The sequence below is a fragment of the Malus sylvestris genome, chromosome 13, assembly GCF_916048215.2.
Source record: "Malus sylvestris chromosome 13, drMalSylv7.2, whole genome shotgun sequence".
NCBI lineage: Eukaryota > Viridiplantae > Streptophyta > Magnoliopsida > Rosales > Rosaceae > Malus > Malus sylvestris.
This window is the reverse complement of record NC_062272.1, coordinates 23114452-23120451: the sequence shown is the minus strand read 5'-3', so window position 1 is coordinate 23120451 and position 6000 is coordinate 23114452. Positions and strand designations below refer to the sequence as shown.

The 6000-nt window shown below is 39.0% G+C and overlaps 1 protein-coding gene across 1 annotated transcript in view; it reads left to right on the top strand.

Moving 5' to 3' along the window:
• The first annotated feature begins 5380 nt into the window (after positions 1-5380).
• LOC126596841 (uncharacterized) overlaps positions 5381-6000 on the top strand; it is a 52791-nt gene continuing 52171 nt past the window's right edge. Inside the window, exon 1 of the mRNA XM_050263495.1 lies at positions 5381-5394. The gene's annotated coding sequence lies outside the window, so the exon portion shown is untranslated. The remainder of the gene's footprint in view (positions 5395-6000) is intronic.

The following is a 6000-nucleotide window of genomic DNA, read 5'->3' as shown; positions in this document are numbered from 1 at the left end:
GTCGTGAACTATTTCATCCAAATAATGTAAGTCCTCGTGGAACCTTCATATAAATTTTCGTATCAAGATCCCTATACACATACACAATTACTATGTCCATAAGTTGCATACTCAGTTTTTCAGAAACTACCAAACTGATAAGGTAGTGAAAAGTAATCACATCCATGACGGGTGAATAAGTTTTGTCACATTTAATCTCGAGGCATTGTGAGAAGCCTTGTATAACAAGATGAGCTTTGTAATGCATAATTTTATTCTTCTCATTATGCTTCCGAGCGAAAACCCATTTGTAGCCAACGGGCTTCACATGTGGAGAATAAGAGCTACAAGTCCAAACACCTTATGTTTCACAAGCAAATCAAATTCGACTTGGGTTACTTGTTTCCAGTTTGACGAATCAGTTTTACTTTGACATTCATCAATGGAACGCGGTTCATTGTCATCACTCAGCATGATCTCAGTAGCTACTGCATACACTAATGCATCGTCAATTATCATCTCATTTTTACACCTAACATCATCTAACCTAGCATAATGGATCGAAATCTCGTGATTCTCAAGAGGTGGATTCGTCTCTTCTAGGACGCTTTCGTAATCTAGAATTTCCTAATGAGTTGGATAAAATAAGTAAGCGATGGTTAGATTCAAGGTAAGCCTGTGTTGTGGGTTTCCTCTTCTAAGGTTATGAATCATTTGAACCAATAGGCCTTCCATGCTTTTATGTAGGAGCAGAGGATTGGCTAGCCGTAAATGTACATGGATAAATCGAATCGGCGTCCCGGGATGCCAAAAGGGAAGTCCGTCGTACATTCAGTACATCCATCTTTGTAGGCATGTTTGCAGCTGGTATATGTGATCCTGTCACTCTCGCAAGATCTGTGAAAGCATTTGGCTTACTTTGAAGATCTATTATGCATTGCATTTCCGTTTTAAACTGAGCGGTGCAGGGATCTAAATGAGACCAAGTGGAAGTTGTCCACGATAATTTGTGTCATTCTTCAGGAACGGGATTGTTCTTCTGGAACGAAGACATTTTTATCTCTCCCTAACAATGGGAATAATGTCTCATAGAAGTGACAATTCACGAAACGAACGGTAAAAAGATTGCCTGTCAAAGGTTCTAAGTAACGAATAATAGAAGGAGAATCATATCCCACATAGATTCCCATTATTCTCTGAGGACCAATTTTTGTATGTAGGTATGGCACAATCGATACATAGACCGCATAACCAAAAACGCACATATGCGATATGTCGAGTTCGTATTCGGTAACCAACTAAAAGGTGCTATATGGTTAAGTTGCGACGGGTCTCAAGCAGACCAACATGGTTGCGTGCAATATTGTATGGCCCTAAGCAGTGATTGGGAACTTGGTACGTATGATCAACGATTGAGCAATCATTTGTAAGCACTTAATGAATGCCTTTACCAGGCCGTTTGGGGTGTGAACATGAGGTACTGGATGTTCAACTTTAACCCCAACCGACATGCAATAGTTATCAAAAGTTTTAGATGTGAATTCTCTAATATTATCCAATCGAATAGATTAGATCGGATAATCAAGGTGGTGAGCCTTAAGCTTGATAACCTAAGCCAACAGTTTGGAGAAGACACGTTCCTTGTAGACAACAAGCACACATGTGACCAATGTGTGAAAATGTCAACCAATACCAAAGTATCTAAATGGTTCGCATGAAAGGTGAATCGGTCAACAAATGTCCCCCTAAATCCTTTGTAGAAAAGTAGAAGGATTCGAACGAATCTTGTCATAAGAAGGCTTAATAATAAGTTTTCCCATAGAGCAAGTTTAACATGCGATTACCTGAATAGAACCTAAACTTCAATTTAGTGGATGCCAGTGTGAAGATATGAGGATACGATGTATCGCTGTTCGTCCAAGGTGACCCAAACGATCATGCCAAAGTGTAATTTCATACGCAGTCCCTGAGGTAGGGCTAGCCACACAGTGGCTCTCTATAGGGTGTGTGGTTGTAGTCTATAGACCACTCGAGATACGCTCTATCTTCTCTAGAATGCACTTCTAGCCATATTCGTAGGAAGTAATGCACATAAATTCAACACCATTTTCTACATAGGTTTCAGTGTGATGGTTATTGTCTAATTATTGTCTCTAATGTCTTTAAAGCTCAACAACGTTCTTTCAAAACATGGAGAATAAAGTGCCACATCAATGTCAAGATTGTATCATTGGACAACAATATACGGGCCTTACTGTATCCTTCGATCAGGTTGGATGGCTGGCCTTGAGAGGGTTGTCAAAAGTGCACTCTTAGGTACGAAGTTAGTGAAACAGTTGCGTTCACGCAAAAGGGTGTGTGTGGTTGTACTATCTGCCAAACAACTAATTTTCCCACTAGTCATACCTAGAAATAAAATTAATTTGAATAGGTCAAATGCATAAAAGTTCTAAAAAAATATATCTATTCAAAACAATTTTAAGTACTCATGGATGATAATTCATAAACTTAATATCCAAAATTAAAATAAATCATCAATAAATAACTTAAACCAAAAAACAAAAGGGGGGTTCGGCCACTTAGTGGAATTCGGCCCTAGGGGTCTAAAATTCAACTAAAAAAATGGTCCATGTCTAAGATTCTAATCTTCCATAGAGGTAACAGCCTCTTGAAAATGAAAAACCTCCATCTTGGTATTCTCCGGTTCATCCACTTGCATAAAGTTTGATTTAAACTTCTTATGATGAGAATGATATTCAGCTACAACCTTCAGGGGAGCACGGCAAACACGGGACCAATGGTCCTTAAAACCACAGCAGTAGCATATATCTGCATCCATGGTGTCGGGTGCTTTACCCTTATTCTTGAAGTTTGAGGCCTTATGATTGAGGTTAGAACGCTTATGGGCTCACTTTCTTCCCCTAGATAGGCCTTGGTTGTATTAAGCTTGATGGGGTGGGTTATGGCCGCCCCTACCACACCTAAAATAGTGTTTTGGGTCGATTTTCGCTATGGTATGCTCAAGCACAGCGTAGCCCTAGTAGGTTGAGCTTGAAGATTCTTCATCAATAGTTGATTCAGCTTTTCAGCAAAAAGTAAATAGAGATCAAATAGGAAAACTTAGTGAACTTCTTAGCCCTATATTGTTGCTGCAGGACAATATTGTCACAGAGAAGGTTGAATAGGCCATCTCCAAGAGATCCTCTTTGGTCAAGTCCTCGTTACAGAACTTGAGAAGTGATCGGATTTGACAAACTTCAGAATTATATTCATTCACAGACTTGAAGTCTTAGAAGTGCAGATATTGTCAGTTGTGTCTTACTTTAGGCAAGAAGATGTCATTTTGGTGATTGAAATGATTGGCCAATGCGACCCAAAGTGCTCATGGATCTTCCTCAACAAGGTACTTGGTTTGCAATGCATCATGAATATGCCTTCGAATGAAGATCATAGCAGTGGCTTTCTCTGCTTCGTCAACTGAGTTATCCGAAGGTGAAGCTTCATGTCTTGGACCCATTTAAGGTAGTTTCTTTTGGAGGCCTCTAAAGCGGTAAAGTCGAGTTTGTTCAAATTCGACATGTCCTTGTCATAAAAATAAATGGGCGAGATAAATCAATCCATTCACATAGGAGTAGAACGTTCAAGTTCTAATACACATTTATTAGTTTAAATTTACATGAAAAAGCTTTGGGCTTTCATGGGTGATGTTTTCAGAAAAACTTCAAGTTTTCAAACAAGGCATGTTTAAAAAAACTTCGGGTTTCGAAAGAAGTATGAACTTTAGGTTCATAAGTTCCTGCAAACAAACACAAATATATACACAGAAATATGCAACAAAAATATGCACATAGGTCTTCAGGGACCTATGATTATAATTGAAATAATTATTTGGACTTTGGGCCAAAAATAAAGGTTGGGTGAAAAATTGTAAACCCAAAATGCCTAAAAAAATAGGCGTTTTAAAACTTGGAGGCCCAAAACAGTGGACCAAAACCTATGGGTGGGCTGAGTAAACTAGTATTGTGAGGTCCAGGCCCAAATCTACGCTGGGGTAGGCACGGGCTTAGCTGCAGACAGGCCCAACATCACAAGGAAATATGTTGCAGGTCCATGCCCAAGGACAGAGGCCGAAATGGGCTCTGATCTAGTAATACGCGGACACGGATGTATCAACGCATAGGTTGTTACGACGTGACACAGAGATAATGCCTCAGTCATGACGGCTGGATCCGCTACTATACGGTGCAGGGAGACACTGAAGCCCTCTTGGGCTAGTGTCATTCGCGGGCGAAGGATTCAATTCATCTCATAGGGCTATTGAATTGGTCCGAGGCAGCAAAGGCAACCAGTAAGCCCCCCCCCAAAAAGGTGATAGGTGTTACAGGCCAGAGGATCTTGATAGGAGCATATTTATGCGCCTTAGTTAGTTAGTTCTTATGCATTTATGTTGTGTTTTCTTAGTTAAGTTAGTCTTTTAAGCTATTTTTATGTGTTTTCAGGTTTTAAGGACAAAGTAAGCAAAAAGATGCAATTTGGAGCATTTTGGAGCAAAATTGAGCTAGAATGGAGCTGATGCATATGGAGCACAAAGAATGGACGAATTTGAAGGATTGAAGAGCTAGGATTGTGTTTCAAAGTTGAAGACTTGAAGATGCAAAGTTTCCTAATTGAAGTGGGAAAGTGCTTAATTGAAGATGAAATCCTAGTCAAACATGGATTCCTAGTTGAAGATGGACTCCTAGTTGAAGTTGGATTCCTAGAAGATTGAAGTTTCCTACTCAAACAAGGTTTCCTACTTGAAGAAGGGAAGTTGAAGCCAAAGAATCAGCTCAAGTGAAGAAACCTTATCCAAAACATTATCCAAACCCTATCCTATCCAATCCTATCCTATCTTATCCTAATCCTAATCCACCTATATTTCAGCTACTTGGGAGGATTCCTAGCTATATTAGGATGCTTAAAACCTGATTTCTATAAGCCTTATCCTTTCCTACAAAGGTGCTACATTATCCCTTGTTTTTTCTAGAAATCAGCCACAAAACAACCTTTCTAGAAGGCCTTATCCCTTGTCCTACAAAAGTGACGCCCCAAACCTTTCTAGAACTTCTAGAAACCTGATTATTCCTTTCCCCCTTGGTTTCTAAAAGCCTTAACCTTTTCCTTCAAGGATTGTGTGTTATTATCCTATACAAATTAGGCCTTTAAATCCTTTTCCTTTGCTACATAGGGGCTGCGAATTTCAGCCTATAAATACCATCCTTTGCTGCACCATTTAGTCACCACCCTCTACCATATTTTCACTACACCATTCACCCAAACATCCCTCTTGTGCCGTGAGTTTGCAAAGGAGAAGGAATGAGACTCTTGGAGCCGTGCATGCCATTCAAGGAGCTTGGATTGTTGGAGCGTTTCTAGGTATTTTCTATCTTTATGTCAATGTTTAAATTTAATTATCTTTGTTTATTTGCGAACATGAGAAACTAATTTCTTTGTAGTTAGAGGGGAATTCAAAGCCATGATCATATGTTTTATATGACTTGATTTCCTCCAGTTATGATTTCATAAATCGTAAATGTTGTTTACTTATCTATTTGATTGATAACATGTTTATGTATGTTGATTGAGGGTCGACACTTAGTTTGCATGCATGAATTTGATGCTAGAGTATAAGGGAATTTCACCTAATCGTTATTAACTTATATTCGTAAGTAGTAAAAGTCGCTAGTCACGATTGTGTTAAGTAAATCCTTGGCAAGAGTAACATGCGTATTCCATAGTTATGAATGCCTCGTCAATGCTTATGATTTCCATTGAACTTAATGATCTTTGATATGTGTCTCTATCATGCGTATTCCATAGTTAGGGTCCTTGATAAGAATAATTTGGTTGTAATGCGTATTCCATTCAATTCAATGAATCTAGGGAAATCTGAGGATTAATTGGTGCAATCTAGTTAATTTGGGGCATTGTCATTCATGGTTTGTTGAAAGAGTAACTGGAAATCGAGTTGTATGCATATGT